This window comes from Schistocerca cancellata, chromosome 1, assembly GCF_023864275.1.
Source record: "Schistocerca cancellata isolate TAMUIC-IGC-003103 chromosome 1, iqSchCanc2.1, whole genome shotgun sequence".
NCBI classification, from domain to species: domain Eukaryota; kingdom Metazoa; phylum Arthropoda; class Insecta; order Orthoptera; family Acrididae; genus Schistocerca; species Schistocerca cancellata.
The window spans coordinates 246,825,815-246,845,794 of NC_064626.1; the positions used below are offsets into that span (position 1 = coordinate 246,825,815).

Genomic DNA, 19,980 nt, shown 5'->3' on the forward strand with positions numbered 1-19,980 from the left:
TTGCAATGCAAGTAACATAAATTTTTTTATGTCATGTGTCTTTTACCTGGTTTGATGTGGTCCCGCCACGAATTCCTGTCCCGTGCCAATCTTTTGACCTCAGAGTAGCGCTTACAATCTACATCGTCAATTATTTGTTGGGAGTATTCCAATCTGTCTTCCTCAGTTCCTCTATAGTTTTTACCTTTGCAGCTCTACAGTCTGATATCTACGCTAACATAAAAGCTCGTGCCTCGTCCGACCGGCGCCAGAAATGATACTTTTTTCCTGGACGATTTGCCACGTGGACCTCCCGTTTCTATCACTTTTATTTCTGCCCAGTCTCTGCACAGAAAACAAATTTGGACGGAATCTGTTACGACGACCGGGTGCAGTATCTTCGTTAGCTGCCTAGGTGTTTTTGTCACATTTGGAGAGGCAGGGGAAGGGGCTTAAAGAAGAGGGGCTGGATTTTCCCAAATCCTTCTAAACGGGTGTCGTTTGTAGCCGACTAGTCTAGTTTGCAGGGGGCGAAATTTCCTCTCAGACGGCCGTCCCAATAGCGCTTCTTAATCCCCTGCCAGAGGATAGCATCTTACAGCAACATTGCCAGTCTTGTGTAAGACTAATGACCAATGACGATTCGTTTGAGCAGCTGCCAGCTGGCTCAAGGTGATGCATGGAAATGAAGTCGCACTGAGCAGCGCTTTCCCCAGATTGTGGCTACTTGGAGTGGGGCTGTTAGCCGTTTGAGCCGCGAGTAGCAAGAATCCAAAAGACGCCCGAAAAACATTTTTCTGGCGCTCTCAAACCTGTTTGTTCTACCTCAAGAGACCTTAACAAATAATACTTTCCGAAATAAAATATAATGAAGAGGTTATTGATCCTAAACATAAGGCATTCCCACAACTGTATTACAGTTTCTCAGGCTAGTTCCACTGTAACATGTGCACTTTGATTTTTACTGGTTTTCCTAATGAGGCCTATTTCAAGTTGTACTCGTGGCATTACTCCAGTCATCAGTTCAGGTGCAATTATGTGTGTTTGAACTGAGCCTCACATCACGAAAATTTAATTAGTACAGTAGAAAAATATTGTTTTAGTACAGTGTGAACCTTCATTGTGTTGGACAGGATACGAGTATCTGATAACTTTTAAGGGTAGTTCCATGTTACTATAATCACTAGGCAGTATTCACATACGTTTAATTCTGCAAGATGCTGATGAATTTATTCCAGAGACTGTATCGGAAGTGTCAGAATATTTACAAGAAACTACTAATTCTACTTCTAGTTGCCTCTTACTGTGTAAGAAAACCGTTGGCATTCGTCCAAGCTTCCAGTCGTCTCTGAATAGGTAAAGTCCTTCAGGAAGTTTCCGGGCAGATTAAAACTGTGTGCCGGACAGAGACTCGAACTCGGTACCTTTGCATTTCCCGGGCAAGTGCTCTACTAACTGAGCTACCCAACCGCGACTCACGCCCCGTCCTGACAGCTTTAATTCTACCAGTACCTCGTCTCCTACCTTCCAAACTTTATAGAAGCTCTCCTGCGAACCTTGCAGAACTAGCACTCCTGAAAGAAAGGATATTACAGAGACATGGTGTAGCCACAGCCTAGGCGATGTTTCCAGAATGAGATTTTCACTCTGCAGCGAAGTGTGTGCTGGTATGAAACTTCTTCGCAGATTAAAACTGTGTGCCGGACTGAGACTCGAAAGGCAAAGGTCCCGAGTTCGAGTCTTGGTCAGGCACACAGTTTTAATCTGCCAGGAAGTTTCATACCAGCACACACTCCGCTGCAGAGTGAGAATCTCATTGTGAAAGTCCTTCACGATTTTCGAGGGAATAGTACTCGATTGTCCCTGCAGAAGAGTGGCAACTTCAGATAACCATGATGCGGATGGTTAACGATCACGCAGTTTATCCTCCAAAGTAGACCAGAAGAGCTCAATATTTAGATCGGCAGACTGGTGGCCAGAGTAGATGCGACACTTCATCTTGGAGCTCAGAAAACCAGTCTTGGGCGATGCGAATTGTTTGAACAGGGGCCCTGTCTGCTTGGAACGCATCACCATTATTACGGAACAAACATTGTACCCATAGGATGGGCCTGATCAGCCAAAATGCTCACATAATCCGTGTTAGTAATGCGACCTTGCAGAGAAACCACAGGGCCCGTGGAATCCAACGATATTGCAGCCAAAATCATCACTGAACTACCACCATGTTTCGCTCTTGCGATGTAATCACGGCCAGAAGTTGGAAACAGTGTGAAACGACTCATCCGACCAAGAGACTCTACTTCATTATTCCATAGACAAGTTTTTATGGTTTCGGCATCACATTTTCTGCTACGAGAATTTGCACCACTGACTTGTGGTTTTGGCATCCCAGATAGCCCTCCATTTCCCAGCCTCCTCTTTTAGCGCCGACAAGGTTCGCGAGTGCAACATTCAGTTCTGTAGTGAACTTTCCAGCTGTCGTACATTACATTTGTCACAATAAACTTAAATGGTCGTCCATCACGATCACTCATCACACATTTTCGTCCGCTTTGCGACTTCGCGAACGATGTTTTTCGCTTTCGCTGTATGCGGTATAAATCTCTGTTATGGTGCCTATTGAAACGCCAAAAACTTAGTCTATCTACGTTATGGAAACACCCAGCACACGAGCGCCAACGATTTGCTCGCGTTCGAATTCGCGTAGATCCGATATAATGCACTCATTAACTACAGAGAACACTGTACCTCGTCTCCTACCTTCCAAACTTTATAGAAGCTCTCCTGCGAACCTTGCAGAACTAGCACTCCTGAAAGAAAGGATATTACAGAGACATGGTGTAGCCACAGCCTAGGCGATGTTTCCAGAATGAGATTTTCACTCTGCAGCGAAGTGTGTGCTGGTATGAAACTTCTTCGCAGATTAAAACTGACACAATGTATTGAGGACATTGCACAAGCGCCGTTCGCAGTCAAATAAAACAGCGCAATCAGCAGGCTTCGACAGCGTCTGCATTTATGTTAAAGCGTGCATTTTTCACCGTGTTTCCATGTTAGTGTGGGTGTTACCATATTTCTCTGTACTTCATTGATCCAGCGCCCTGAACTCATTCCTTCCTGTCATCGAAGGAAGTATAAATAAATGTTGCAAAATTAGCCCTTTCAGTTTTTTAAGATCCATATGTTCAGCTATGCTATTGCATAATAAATAACTAAACAAATAAATTTTCTGGATTGTAGTGGGAAAGAAAATCGTCGCCTTTTGTCCTGTACATCGACACACTGTTTTGACTGCTGAACTAGGTATGGGAAACATTGCGACTAATACATATGAGAGATACTGCGACCACGAAAGTACAATTAAATATTCGAACCACTGTATACTAGAGAAACACTGTTCACAGAGTTATTTAGCAGGACTCAAATGGGAATAGTGTAGACACTTCTTCAAAGTGTCGTAGGAGAATAAGAAATTGCCCCGTGAAAATAATGTCGTTTCCTCTTCCAGGAAAGCCTGAAAATTTTGAGGATGAAAAAGATCATGCACAACATTTATCCAAAATAAAAGTCGTTATTATTCACGAAATTTATAGAAATTCCAGTAGTGGGATATTCTTAGACACGATAATGGCGAAGGACTTCACAGTGTAAAAGACAAACAATGGCACAGCTACACTGCATGGCATGAATTTGTTCAGGTTCCACAAAAGTTTTCACAAACGTTCCCCTCATGTCTATGCTATCAGTATCTTTCCTTGTCGAGTTCATATTTAATGAACTTGAGCTAATCACAAACGTTAGTCATATCTGTCAAATTTGAGTCTACATTACAAATCTTGCATACTACAAAACTATATATAATCACACATGATACAAGTATAGCTATCACACTCAACAGACAAGAATTAACTGATGAAATTGTGAACGATGTTGTTCAGAAAATGATAAAGTGGTTCACTGCAAATGGGCTCTCATTAAACTCTGACAAAACACAGTATGTACAGTTCCTCACAGTAAATAGAATGACGCCATTAATAAATATAGACTCCGATCAGGAATCGGTAGCTAAGGTAGAATATTAAAAAATTCTAGGTGTATGCATTGATGAGGGGTTGAACTGAAAAAACACACTGAAGATCTGCTGAAACGTTTGAGTTCAGCTACTTAGGCTATTAGGATCATTGCAAATTTTGGCGATATACATATCATTAAATTAGCTTACCACTCCTATTTTCATTTTCTGCTTTCGTATGGCATATTTTGAGGTAACTCATCATTGGGTAAAAGTGTGTTCATTGCACAATAGCGTGTAATCAGGATAATTGCTGGAGCTCATCCAAGATCATCCTGCAGATACTTATTTAAAGAGCTAGAAATCTTCACTGTAACCTCACAATATGTACATTTACTTGTGAAATTTGTTGTTAACAATCCGAACGAATTCAAAAGTAATAGCAGTGTACATGGCTACACCACCAGCAGAAAGGATGATCTTCACTACTCAAGGTTAAATCTAACTTTGGCTCAGAAGGGGGTAAATTATCCTGCCACAAAAGTCTTTGGTCACTTATCTAATAGCATCGAAATTTCTGAATGGGAACTCCTTCTACTCATTAGATGAATTTTTGGATACAGTAAGTGGGTAATTTCCCCATCCCCACAAAAAAAAATATTGTCATCTAATATTCTGTGCAATGTAATAGCTTGTATAAACACCTTTTATTAACCTGACACGTACCACATCATTACGAAGTGTATTCATGATCTGTGGACACAAGTACTAATCTATTATATTTCGTAGATAAATTGGATGCAGTTTTGGTTTGAAACTGAGAGATCATATATGCTCCTAGCACACATTCTGATTAATACTGCATGCTGAAGTGTGAAGGGTAGATTCCCTGATGAGTGTAATGCATTGACAGTTCTGTACTGTTCCAGGTGGTGCGCAGCTGCTAGCTGAGCCTCTAGGGGTCAACAAAGCCGTCAAGAGGAAGAGCACCAGCAGCCTGCAGTCGGCGAAGCAGAGGTTTGCAGCGGATCGTCGTGTTATGACACCGAACGTGATGGAACAACTTGTGAAGAAAGCGATGAGATTCTGACAACTCTGTATTCTCTCTGTCCAATAAACTGTCTTAACCAAAAATGTGTTTTTTTTTCAATACCACTACACACTCTAATTAACAGCATGTCTGTACCGCTATTTCAAACAAAAGGAAATCTGATAGTAATAGTGTTAATACCTTTTCCTGGGATAGGGCGCTGCAGCTGTTCCAGTAGAATGAGAAACTTAGAGGATTAGTTTAAAATTGAAATTATTGAACCAAAGGCACTTTGCTTGTTCACTTAGTTGTCAACAACTTGTCTTTTCCAAGTACCTGGTGTCAAGGGTTGACATAGTCACTATCAAGGAATGATAATTTGTTTGCCACGTTGACGCCTAGAGTTTTTTACCCTGGAAACGGAACTTTATCTTTGGTAAAGAAAGATGCTTGACTGCGAACTTACATGATGCAATTGCTGAAATCAGCCTTAGAAGAATCTGAATAACGTTTTCACATAATTATGAATCGAAATGGAAAACTTGTAAGTACCATTTTTTTCAGTGCTGTCGTGTTATCGGCAGCCTTTAATGTTCCTAGACTTGACCCATGTGCCAAATCGCGGAGGTAGTGTTGCTGATGTGGTTTCGTAGATATCGCATCGCCCTTGTGCCAATAAGTGCTTCCATCTGTGGTTTCAAAATTTAAAAGATACTAAAAGTGCTTTTTGTTGACTACAGTTCTAATAGTTACAAACTTGCTAATGTATTTCTGTTCTGTCAAAGATAAAACGTCGTGACTAAGCGACACTCTGAATATTTTGGAAACAAATAAATTATGTAGAGATCCATTGTTTTACCCACTCTCTCAACTAATGTGAGACTTATCTCTTAGAACGTTCTCCACTTCTACTCTTCAAATGTTCTCTTAATCATACATTTCTAAAAATTAAAATAAACACATTGCTTTCCGGTAAAGTCATCACCAGATCATAAAAATACTTTTTGGAAATAACAGTATGCCAGATATGTATTAAATTGTGCAACTGCGAAAAAATTCAGGACATACTGGTTCAAATGACAGCATCAGAAAGGCAAATAATGATAGAAGCTGTTTCTACAAAAATTGGTTAACACCATTTTTTCTGCGACACATCTGAAGCACTTGGTGATATCTCGAGTAACAGTTTTTTCCGATCCAGGAAGAAGAGACGGCGCAGTTAACCTGCATTGAGAATGATTTACGTCAGAAACCAAACAAAAGGTAAGCAAATGTCTGTCACTCTAACTTGTGTGTGTGTGTGTGTGTGTGTGTGTGTGTGTGTCTGGTAATTTTACTACGCTAAGGGCAATGCAATAGAAATCAAGCGATGTGGTTCACATCATAGTAAAGCAGAGAATTAGTTACTGAGCACTTAAAGCAACAGAGATCACACTTCTGTTACCGCGCGGCGTATGAGGCGTCTTGGCTCCCCCCCCCTCCCCCCGTGGCGGTGCGAAACCACTCACCAGCATTGGTGCGTGTGTTGTCCTTGCGCAAGTTAAAGTAAGATTAAGTAGTGTGTAAGTCTAGGGACCGATGACCTCAGTTTGGTCCCGTAGGAATTTACCATAAATTTCCAAAATCAGTTGCTAGCTGAAATAATACAGATACTTGCTCAGTGGGTGTAGCAAGTTAGAAAACTGTTAACACGCTCTTAGTATATCTACAGTTTTGGCGTCTTTCGACTAGGACCAACAATATAAAAAAAGATAATGCCACCGAGGTCTCCACTGTGAAAGGGAATCCCTAGTGTGCATCCCTCATATGAGTCATCTGAAGCTTGTTACTAACAGAAGACTTAGCTGAAGATACTTGTGAACTTATAGATCATTATATACATTTTTAGCCGAAGCAAAAGTAGTTACGTGAAACATTCATGAAATTTAAAGCAATTATTTTAGTGTTGGAATCCGACTGTAATCATATCTGCTATATTCTTAGAATTGTTAACATGGATTACTATTTACCTGTAATATATCATCTTAATATATTCAACCGAGCGTGGTAGCATTGGCGGCGGAATGGGGTCACCTGAAAGCCAGTAAACCAGTGAAAATACGTAAAAAACCCTTGTATAATTAATATTTACGTTAGTTCGCTTTGCAAAAAGTTACTCTAGTGCGTAAATTTCATCCTTGAATTATCGTTCTATAAGATCTGCAAAACACCCGCATGCTGGTTTGATTACTTTGTTGGGCTCAAAATGTTTTCGAGCGAGGATTTTCAAATGTGGGAACAGCGCAAAGTACAAGGCTGCCGAAACAGGTTAGGCGGACCAATGTTTCACACTTACAATGTGCTAGTTCTCGCTCTGGGAAACGGCCTTTGTAACCAAGCGAATTTTTCTGGCGGACCTTTTATTTATAAAAAAAATATCAGAACGTCCGTTTTCGCACTTGGCTCTGACCAGTATTCAAGAAAGCGATAAATATCTCGAAGACCTTGCCATTGTTGCTCCTTCGTATAAAATCTATCGTGTTCCACCATCTGACCTTTTTATGGCTTTAGATATTTCGTACGCCTTTAGTTGTCTTCCTTTCAAGACTATATCGTGCACAAACTCTAACAAACTTGTGAACATGGACCGCAAAAATTGCGGAAATGGTTATTGCTGCTAATGTGCGGTTTTTCACAGGATGGGTTGGTAGTCAGGGGCTCGTATTGATAGCCAATCAACAGACTGTAATAATACTTTTAAAATGGAACAATGCCTATTGATATTAAGACTAAAAGTAGAGTACATTACTATGTCAGTGATGTTTGTTGCAGCATTTTAGTGCGAGTCATTTACGAGATATCGTATCTTGAAAAGTTCCCACATCGACACTTGTACAATACTCACGGTAGCACACAGTGAAGAACAATGCAAGTGTATACACTAGCTATGTGGGTTCTGACCAGTAGCAAGACAACTCACCGTCAAAGGTTGTGTTCAAAATGGTCACCGGCCGTGGCAATATACGCTTCCTGTCTGGTATGGAGTGATTGTTGCTCATGTGGAAGCACTTCGGCGGAGATATCCGATCAGGCTGGAGTAATACAACGTTGTATATCATCGCGTGTAGTTGGTATGTCCTTGTACACAGCGGCTTTCAGCTTTCCATCATAGAAAATAATTCTGCAGGCGTCGAAACCGGAGAACGGGTCGGCCGAAGGTTCAGATTTTCTGCATCCAATCTGACGATCTGGAAACAATCCCTCTAAGACTTGCTGCAGTACTTAGTGCACTATGGCCTGGACAGTCTCATGCTGACACCAGAGGTTCCTTCTAGTCTGCACAGGAACGCTTTCTGGCATTCGCGGATTGTTGTCTGTTAGAAGGCTGCAATACTTTAGCGTGTTCAGTGTTCCGTCTATGAAAAACGGGCCTATGAGCGGATGGTTCACTAACCCACACCACATGTCTACAATCCATGTATGCTGATGTTTCACAATGACGAAGCCATTGTCGAAAGATTAATAGAGCATGTTTCGGCGCTTTGCCTGACCATAATTGGTAAATATGAGTTCATCATTAAACAACATACAAATATCTGGAGTATTCTTTCTCAGTGCCCATGTACAGAAAAGTTAACACGATTTTCATAATTGCGTCTTCGCGACTTTTGACGGAGAGACGTGTGAAATGGATGGAACCGTTGTCGATGGAAGATGCGTAGGACACTTGCCTCACTCATGACACTTTCTCGTGCGATTTCGCGGGAGCAAACGTGCGGGTCAACTGCAACAGCAACAAGAACATTAATTTCCCCTTCTACTGTCGCCACTTGTTTCCTTCTGTTACGTTGGCGAAGTGTTGCACTACCACTTCCACGCAACTTGTAAGGTGTCAGGCAAATCCAACACCTTCCATGAAAACCCTGACATGATAAGCAAATCCGGCAGTATGTCACATAGCTCCGAGTAAATCGTGACATTAAATTAACCAAAGTAATACGAGTAACGAGTGAGCAAATGGAATACAAGAACGCCTAAATGCATGTCATACCTTCCCACCGTGAGACAGACGCAGTTCCGAGGGGAGAAACGATAACAGAAGCCGAGAGCAGAACCGTGTTAAGCTAGAAGGCCCTACGATAAGGGACGGATACCCACGTCGCCAGTTAACCGACAGGACCACCCCCCAGCCCATGTTAGAAGCTAGAGCCCTCCAGAAAAATAGTATAGATCTTACGGTAACACTAAAATGGCCACACCAGCTGCAAGTTTTAGCGTGAGACTTTTCCGCGTCTCTGTTACGTTGCAAACTTTAAGAACATTGCCCCACCACGAAAAGTATAACGTTTCTCATTGGATAGACAGACTTTTTGTAGGTGGAGCTTAAGGCTAACATTGAGACCCTGATTGGTCAGATGAAAACACAACCAGATAGTTTGTTTTAAACCAACTTCGGTAAATTGCAGTAACGAGAAGTTAGGACACGAGAGTTGCTTCCGAGACGGCGAGGTGAGCGGAGCTGTGCTGCCCGCCACCCCCTGACAAAACACCGACAAGGTAATGAACGCACGTGATGCCGCATTTTTGAGCGCATAAGGCTTCACTCAGAACTGCAGAAGTCTCATCTGTTACATCCCCTTTTTACGTAATACTAGTGTCGATCGTCAATTGAAGCTCATGGTATTCACATTTGCTACGTAAGTTAAAATCTGAAACGCGATGATTTTTCTGTTGTATAATTATTGAGAAGCCGCATCAGCCACTGTAATTTACGACAAGTTAGATAAGTAATTATAGATAATTGAGGGTCATTGTAGACCGTTTTGATAGTTTTCTCTTTTGTGAAACTTAATTTAAACCTAGATTATAGATGTGATATGGCATAGGTCATCCTTCGATCCATTGTAGAACTTGGAAACCCATTCAGGGAATATTCGTTCACATTTTTGTTGAACGCAGTTAGTTTTTGTCATCCTGTATTAAAAATTTCCTTTTATCAATAGTGCAATTTATAAACAATGTTTTGTGAGTAGAATAAAATTTCCAATGGAAAACTTAACTGCTTTTTCGACGTTATTTTACCAGCTAACTAAAAATAGGAAGGCCTTGAACCCCTTCCACTAAATTTAGTTAGTATTAAGATTCTTTTACAGGGAGTGCAGTGGAGCTGACCCTGAAATCATTAAGTATTTGGTTATATCATCGCTAGTCTCACTGAACTCTTCTGAACTCTACATGTCATGTGTGGTCTGGCGTCTCCTTACCAGCAACAGGTCCCAGGTTCAAACTAGTCAATTCCCTAAAAAACACGCTCAGAGCGTCGTTGCGAGAAAGTGGTAGGGAGACACGACTTAGAACAGACAGACACCACGCAGAATGTTAGAAACTGGTTGAAGAGTTTGGCAAGTAACTGCCAAGTTGGTTGACGTCTGTGGGAGTATCTTGCCGCACACACCGTGCAAGAACGAACAGCATTCTTGCTACACTCTCCATAAACCAAGAGCATGTCGGCTTTTCCTGCAGTGGTAAATCCCCTCATCCACTCACGACCTACTGCTTGGACTGTCACACACTGACCAGCACGTCGGAATTCACTCAAGGAACACACAAGCACACTGTTAAGCAAACGTAACAACATCGTACCAAGCAACTACACGGATTGAATGGTACAAACAGGTGTCGGTGTAGGAAGTTTCTAAAATATCACATCTTATAAACGACTCGCACCAGAATCCTGCAACAAACATCATTGACATTCTGATTTATCCTATTTTTAATTTGCCAAAGACAATAGGCATTGCTGCAGGGCGTGGCCGCGTGGTTTGAGGCGCCATGTCACGGACTTTGCGGCCCCTCCCGCCGGAAGTTCGAGTCCTCCCTCGGACACGGGTGTGTGTGTTGCTCTTAGCATAAAGTCAGTTTAAGTAGTGTGTAAGTCTAGGGACCGATGACCTCAGCAGTTTCGTCCGTTACGGATTCACACACATTCGAACATTTTTGAACAATAGGCATTATGCCACCTATAAAATTATGTTTTCGCAGAAAGAAAACACTTCCTATGTGTTATTACAATCTATTATTGGCCAACATCAATAGCACTTTCTGTTTCCACAATATTTACGGTGCAAGTTTTAAGTGATTCACCCTGTACATTCATATAAATCCTTAAAACACGTATAGCAACGTTCATCCCATGCATGCTTTGCTTAACTGTATAAATTAAAATATCAGACTCGTGAAAAGGCTTCGCCAGTTTCTAACGAATTTTCTTTGGTGATGGACAGTGCAACCTAATTTTATGACGCCACGGGAGTCAAGTGTATCGACTTGAAACAAAGCAAGCAACAAATCTACTTGAGAGTTCTCTATAAATGAAACAATTACGCAGAATTTAATTACACTTGAGTTGCCTGACTGTGCAAAGAGTATAAATAAAACAAAAACTAAATTTCATCCATAGTTGGACAACTGGGAACCACGCCGAGTTTTCCACATCGTATCAATATATTTTTAGTATCGTCAAACAAAATACGCCCGCCCCGATAGCTGAGTGGTCAGCGCGGCGGTCTGTCACGCCAAGGGATCCGCGTTCGATTCCCGGCTGTGTCGGAGATTTTCTCCGCTCAGGGACTGATGTTGTGTTGTCCTCATTATCATTTCATCATTATCAGTGTAAGGTAACGGGAAACCACCACTAGAATCACTTCGCTAGACGCTCATGCGGTGGACACTTCTGACGAGGCTTCCCCCATGACAAGACCTGCCGTAAGGCAGAACACAAAATTAAAAAAAAAAAAAAAATACAATGTGATAATACACTGAGGTGACGAAAGTCACGGACTAGTGATACACGCACATAGAAATGGTTACTCACTGTGTAAGAGCAGTGCTCTGCCGGAGGTGTCATTTGTGATTCAAGTGCCAAAGGATTCCGACGTCATTATGCTCGCACGGCAGGAATTTGACTTTGAACAAGGAATGGAGGTTGGAGTTAAACGCATGGGTCATTCCATTTCGGAAATCGTTAGGGAATTAAATAGTCCGAGATACAAAGCGTCAGTGCCGAGGATACCAAATTTCAGGGATTACCTCTCACCATGCGGCAACGCACTGGCCGACGGCCTTCACTTAACGACCGAGAGCAGCGGCGTTTGTGTAAAGATGTCCAGTGATCGTTGCCTGGAAATGTTTCTATTCAGCTACTTGGAGACCATTTGTAGCCATTCAAAGGTGGACTTTTATGAATAAGAATGCTCCGTGTCACCGGGCCACAATTATTCGCGATTTATTTAAAGAACATTCTGGACAATTTGAGCGATTGATTTCGCCACCCACAGCGCCAGACAAGAATCCCATCGAATATTTATGGGACACAATCGAGAGGTCACTTCGTGCACAAAATACTGCACTGGTAACACTTTCGTAATTACTGACGACTACCGAGGCAGCATGACTCAATAGTTCTGCAAGGGACTTCAAACGACTTGTTGAGTTCGTGCTACGTCGAATTGTTGTAGTACTGTGGGCAAAAGGAGGTTCGACACGATATTAAGAGGCATCCCCTGACTTTGGTCACGTTAGTGTACTTTACCTGCCGCTAAAACTTGAATACTTCCAGCAATTACTCAAAATCTGGTCTCACCAAAAACAGTCCTTTTAATATTTTGTACTGCGACAAATCTTTCGTTAAGCCTAAGTAATTGAAAATTTCTGCTACTCCTGAACATAGTTCAATTTCAGATATAGTCAATGAAATTATTTGGAAAAACGATAGTAACCGTCAACTGCAGACAGTGCGCTCATTTCGATAAACTAATGTTTCTGCGCTAAACAAAAGCGAACGAAAAATTAAGAACAGATACATATTGAGATCAGTTTCTTACGTTTTAAAACTGCAATGAGATTCAAAGTGATGTAGAGATACACTATGTGATCAAAAGTAGCCGGACACCCCAAAAACATACTTTTTTACATTAGGTGCATTGTGCTGCCACCTACTGCCAGGTACTCCATATCAGTGACCTCAGTAGTCATTAGACATTCAGAGACAGCAGAATGGGGCGCTCCGTGGACCTCACGGACTTCGAACGAGGTCAGGTGATTGGGTGTCACTTGTGTCATACGTCTGTACGCGAGATTTCCACACTCCTAAACATCCCTAGGTCCACGGTTCCCGTCGTGATAGTGAAGTGGAAACGTGAAGGGACACGTATAGCACTAGAGCGTACAGGATGACCTCGCCTGTTGACTGACAGGGAGCGCCGACAGCTGAAGAGGGTCGTGATATGTAATAGGCACAGGAATTCCAAACTGCATCAGAATTCACTGCAAGTACTATGACAGTTAGGCGGGAGGTGAGAAACTTGGATTTCATGTTCGAGCGGCTGCTCATAAGCCACACAACACGCCGGTAAATGCCAAACGATGCCTCGCTTGGTGTAAGGAGCGTAAATATTGGACGATAGAACAGTGGAAAAACCTTGTGCGGAGTGACGGATCACGGTACACAACGTGGTGCTTCGATGGCAGGGTATGGGTATGGCGAATGCTCAGTGAACGTCATCTGCCAGAATGCGTAGTGCCAACAGTAAAATTCCGAGTCGGTGGTGTTATGGTGTGGTCTTGTTTTTCATGGAGGGGGCTTCCACCTCTTGTTGTTTTGAGTGGCATTATAACAGCACAGGCCTAAATTAATGTTTTAAGCACTTTCCTGCTTCCCTCTGTTGAAGAGAAATTCGTGGATGGCATTAAATCTTTCAACATGATCGAGCACCTGTTCATAATGCACGGCCTGTTGCGGACTGGTTACACGAAAAAACTTCGCTGTAATGGACTGCCCTGCACAGAATCCTGACCTGAATTCTACTGAACACGTTTGGGATCTTTTGGAACGCCGACATCGTGCCAGGTCTCACCGACCGACATCGATACCTCTCCTCAGTGCAGCACTCCGTGAAGACTGGGCTGCCATTCCCCAAGAAACCTTCCAGCACCTGACTGAACGTATGCCTGCGAGAATGGGAGCTGTCATCATGGCTAAGAGTGGGCCAACATCATATTGAATTCCAACATTACCGATGGAGGGTGCCACGAACTTGTAAGTCATTTTCATCCAGTTGTCCGGATACTTTTGACCACATAGTGTAATCAACTGCCGGCCGAAGTGGCCGTGCGGTTAAAGGCGCTGCAGTCTGGAACCGCAAGACCGCTACGGTCGCAGGTTCGAATCCTGCCTCGGGCATGGATGTTTGTGGTGTCCTTAGGTTAGTTAGGTTTAACTAGTTCTAAGTTCTAGGGGACTAATGACCTCAGCAGTTGAGTCCCATAGTGCTCAGAGCCATTTGAACCATTTTTTTGTAATCAACTGCTGTCTGGTATACTTTATTAATGCTGCCTCTGGATCATCGGGTTCCGGATTCGGTTCCCGGCCGGACTGGGGAGTTTTTCGGCCCGGGGCTGGGTGTTTGTGTTATCCTCATCATTTCATCATCAATTGTGAACGTGGCGAGATTGAACTGTGTAAAGATAGGGTGTTTGTACGAGCGATGATAACCGCGCAGTCAGTCTCTCTGTAAACTAAGTGATAAATAAGCCCGCCCGGCTAGCCACACGGTCTAACGGGCTGCTTCCCGAGCGGGAAGGCGTGCCGGTCCCTGGTACGAATCCGCCCGGCGGATTAGTGTCGAGGTCCGGTGTGCCGGCAAACTGTGGATGGTTTTTAAGGCGGTTTTCCATCTACTTCGTCCGCATCTCGTGGTCATGTGGTAGCGTTCTCGCTTCCCGCGCCCGGCTTCCCGGGTTCGATTCCCGGCGGGGTCAGGGAGTTTCTCTGCCTCGTGATGACTGGGTGTCATGTGATGTCGTTAGGTTAGTTAGGTTTAAGTAGTTCTAAGTTCTAGGGGACTGATGACCATAGCTGTTAAGTCCCATAGTGCTCAGAGCCATTTGAACCATCTACTTCGGCGAATACAGGCTGGTTCCCCTTATTCCACCTCATTTACACTGTGTCGGCGATGGCTGCGCAAACACCGTTTCCACGTACGGGTGCACCATAATTATTCTACCACGCAAACATTTGGGGTTACACTCGTCTGGTATGAGACGTTCCCAGGGGGGTGCTCTGGGGGCCGAACCGCAGAGTAATCCTGGGTTCGGTGTGGGGCGGCAGTGGGGAGGATGGACTGCTGAAGACAGAACGGTACCGCTCGATCGTCGTGTCATCCTCAATCGATAGGCGTCACTGGATGTGAATATGGAGGCTCATGTGGTCAGCACACAGATCTCCCGGCCGTTGTTAGTTTTTATGACTGGAGCTATTACGTGGCAGTCAGGAAACTCCTCAATTGGCCTCACAAGGGCTCAACAGCGCTTGGAAGACCCGAACGGTAATCTATCGAAGTACTAGCCAAGCCCGGCAGAACTTATCTTCGGTGATCTGACGGAACCGGTGTTACCATTGAGCCAAGGCCGTCGGCACTATCATTAACTACTAGTGTAAATTATACAATGGCGGAAAAATAATTAATTGGTATTTGAGGAAAGTAAACTTTCAGTAATATTATCTGCCATTGAAAAAAAAAGAGATACGTAATTCTATATACGAAGTGCATTCAAGTTCTAAGGCCTCCGATTTTTTTTCTAATTAACTACTCACCCGAAATCGATGAAACTGGCTTTACTTTTCGATGTAATCACCCTGCAGACGTACACATTTTTCACAACGCTGACGCCATGATTCCATGGCAGCGGCGAAGGCTTCTTTAGGAGTCTGTTTTGATCACTGGAAAATCGCTGAGGCAATAGCAGCACAGCTGGTGAATGTGCGGCCACGGAGAGTGTCTTTCATTGTTGGAAAAAGCCAAAAGTCACTAGGAGACAGGTCAGGTGAGTAGGGAGCATGAGGAATCACTTCAAAGTTGTTATCACGAAGAAACTGTTGCGTAACGTTAGCTCGATGTGCGGGTGCGTTGTCTTGGTGAAACAGCACACGCGCAGCCTTTCCCGGACTTTTTTTGTTGCAGTGCAGGAAGGAATTTGTTCTTCAAAACATTTTCGTAGGATGCACCTGTTACTGTAGTGCCCTTTGGAACGCAATGGGTAAGGATTACGCCCTCGCTGTCCCACAACATGGACACCATCATTTTTTCAGCTCTGCCGGTTACCAGAAATTTTTTCGGTGGTGGTGAATCTGTGTGCTTCCATTGAGCTGACTGGAGCTTTGTTTCTGGATTGAAAAATGGCATCCACGTCTCATCCATTGTCACAACCGACGAAAAGAAAGTCCCATTCATGCTGTCGTTGCGTGTCAACATTGCTTGGCAACATGCCACACGGGCAGCCATGTGGTCGTCCATCAGCATTCGTGGCACCCACCTGGATGACACTTTTCGCATTTTCAGGTCGTCATGCAGGATTGTGTGCACAGAACCCACAGAAACGCCAACTCTGGAGGCTATCTATTCAACAGTCATTCAGCGATCCCCCAAAACAATTCTCTCCACTTTCTCGATCATGTCGTCAGACTGGCTTGTGCGAGCCCGAGGTTGTTTCGGTTTGTTGTCACATTAAACTGTCGCACCCACGAACGCAATTTTGACACATCCATAACTCCATCACCACATGTCTCCTTCAACTGTCGATGAATTTCAATTGGTTTCACACCACGCAAATTCAGGAAACAAATGATTGCACGCTGTTCAAGTAAGGATAACGTCGCCAGTTTTCACTCTCGCCGCTGGCGGTAAAATTCTTTGCATCGTAATCAGAATAACACAGGCAATGCAATATCGTACACACCGTATCGTATCGTACTATTTAAGTTGGTGCCTAGAGTGTGCGAGATTGGCGAAGTACCATCAGACATTCGGAAAAATGTCTTCCACAAAATTCCGAAAATAGCAGGTACAGTTGATTGATTTGCGACTCCATAGAGTGCTGTGCCCACAACGACCATATACGTGAAATTCGAAAGAAGGTCAGCGTTGGCCGTAATATTGATGGTTTATTGACAGCAAAATCGATTTTCAGTCACGTAGTGATCATCTTCAGTGCTGTGGTGTACAAATTAAACTCACAATTGTGATCGTTTCATAGCTTTCGTTACTGATAATAACGTGATACCACTGCCTATGAGTTTAATGTGTACACCACAGCACTGAAGATGAACACTATGTGACTGAAAATAAATTTTTCTGTCAATAAACCGTCAATATTACGGCCAACGCTGACTTTCTTTCTAATTAAGTACAATTGAGTGCGACAAGTATTGAACAATAAGCTTAACAGTTCATGCATACAAGCTGGCAGGACAATTAGTTTGACTTTAGGAAAGGTAAAGTCACCAAACAGGCAGTGTTCATAAGGTTGCGCTTGTCAATGGAAGCAAGACCGGAAAAAAAAGAATGAAGTCGCGTACATTGGATATGTCGACCAAGAAAAAGCGTTCAATGATGTAAAATGGTGCAAGATGTTCGAAATTTCGCCAAAAATAGGAATAAGGCATGGGGAAAGACAGGTAATATAACAATATGTATATGTCCAAGAGACAACAGTTAGCCTGGAAGACATATATATATCTCGAAGAAGCAATAAAGGAAATAAAACAAAGTTTCAAAAGCAGGATTAAAATTGCTATCCTGAGTGAAAGTAAGAAAGAAATACAGGACCTGCTGCATGGAGTACAGAATACGGATTGAAATTAAACCGGAAAAAGCTAAAATGACAGTGAGAAGCTTAACGCCAGAATTAGTGATCACGAAGTAGATGAAGTTAAGGGATTCTGCTACCTTGGAAGCAAAATAGCTAATGATGGCCGAAGCAAGGAGGACATAAAAAGCAGACTAGCACATGCAAACAGGGCATCCCTGACCAAGAGAAGTCACTGGTATCAAATATAAACCTTAATTTTAGGAAGAAATTTCCGAGAATGTACGTTTTGAGCGCAACATTATATAGTAACGAATCGTGGACTGGGGGGAAATGAGAACAAAGGATGTGACGCTGCCGAAGACTGTTAAAAATGAGGTGGGGTAATAAGGTAAGGAATGAGGAGGTTCTTTGCAGAATCGACGATGGCAGGAACAAATGCAGTATGGAGAGAGAGAAAGAGAGAACATGTGTTTCTGGTCACGGCTTCTCGGAAAAAGAGTGCAAAGTGTTTCTATGTTGACAATAAGCTGTGAAGGTCTGTATTGCCGTGTTACTCCTCTAGTTTGACAACTTAAACATGTGTGTAATCTACACTGCCCTGCATCTTCTTCTGAACATGCGGACCAAAACAGTTTCTTGCTCAAACTTTCACGCTTAATTACGCCAGGGGGTATTTAATGCTTTTCGAAGAGGCTATTAAATTAAGATGCTTATTAGCCTGCTGTAGGAATTAATATGCGAGGCGCAGTCAGATGTAATGGTGTTAGATGTTTTAGCGCCGATTTTACGATCACATGGGGCGTGGGTCGCAGGCCGCAGGAACCTATTAACCTTAGGTAATTATCGGTAGGAAACGCTGGCTGAAATTATGTTATCTGACGATTAAACGATAGGCGAGGCAGAAGAGTAACATCTCTTATCAATTTCAGCGCGCAATAATTTGCGCATGTTTCTCTTTTAACTAGGCCTGCCTAGCGGAAATAAGGTTTCAAGCACTGAATGGCTCGCCGAAAAAAACTAAAGTGATACTGACCAACGATGGCAAGAAGTCCACTTGTTTACTGCTGTGACTTCCATGAAACAGACAGTATGTACTGCAGCGAAAGAGTGAAATCAGTTCTGTCACATTAAGTACAGATGATAAGTCAATTAACTATGAAAAGCTTTTGGGTTGAATGCTGAGTGTTACTTAACATGGAGTGAAAACAAAAAGATACTGGTGAAAAGGAATATCATCAGATTCTTATGCTGTTGTTGTTGTTGTTGTTGTTGTGGTCTTCAGTCCTAAGACTGGTTTGATGCAGCTCTCCATGCTACTCTATCCTGTGCAAGCTTCTTCATCTCCCAGTACCTACTGCAACCTACATCCTTCTGAATCTGCTTAGTGTATTCATTTCTTGGTCTCCCCCTACGATTTTTACCCTCCACGCTGGCCGCCAATACTAAATTGGTGATCCCTTGATGCCTCAGAACATGTCCTACCAAACGATCCCTTCTTCTGGTCAAGTTGTGCCACAAACTCCTCTTCTGCCCAATCCTATTCAGTACCTCCTCATTAGTTATCTGATCTACCCATCTAATCTTCAGCATTCTTCTGTAGCACCACATTTCGAAAGCTTCTATTCTCTTCTTGTCCAAACTATTTATCGTCCATGTTTCACTTCCATACATGGCTACACTCCATACAAATACTTTCAGAAATGACTTCCTGACACTTAAATCTATACTCGATGTTAACAAATTTCTCTTCTCCAGAAACGCTTTCCTTGCCATTGACAGTCTACATTTTATATCCTCTCTACTTCGACCATCATCAGTTATTTTGCTCCCCAAATAGCAAAACTCCTTTACTGTTTTAAGTGTCTCATTTCCTAATCTAATTCCCTCGGTATCACCCGACTTAATTCGACTACGTTCCATTATCCTCGTTTTGCTTTTGTTGATGTTCATCTTATATCCTCCCTTCAAGACACCATCCATTCCGTTCAACTGCTCTTCCAAGTCCTTTGCTGTCTCTGACAGAACTACAATGTCATCGGCGAACCTCAAAGTTTTTACTTCTTCTCCATGGATTTTAATACCTACACCGAATTTTTCTTTTGTTTCCTTTACAGCTTGCTCAATATACAGATTGAATAACGTCGGGGAGAGGCTACAACCCTGTCTTACACCCTTCCCAACCACTGCTTCCCTTTCATGTCCCTCGACTCTTATAACTGCCATCTGGTTTCTGTACAAATTGTAAATAGCCTTTCGCTCCATGTATTTTACCCCTGCCACCTTCAGAATTTGAAAGAGAGTATTCCAGTCAACATTGTCAAAAGCTTTC

At 42.9% G+C, this 19,980-nt stretch overlaps 1 protein-coding gene across 1 annotated transcript in view; it reads left to right on the forward strand.

The window, feature by feature from the left end:
- The window catches only part of LOC126167177 (uncharacterized), a 145,110-nt gene extending 140,031 nt beyond the window's left edge, over window positions 1-5,079 (forward strand). Inside the window, exon 5 of the mRNA XM_049920460.1 lies at window positions 4,924-5,079. The gene's annotated coding sequence lies outside the window, so the exon portion shown is untranslated. The remainder of the gene's footprint in view (window positions 1-4,923) is intronic.
- Window positions 5,080-19,980: the final 14,901 nt, after the last annotated feature.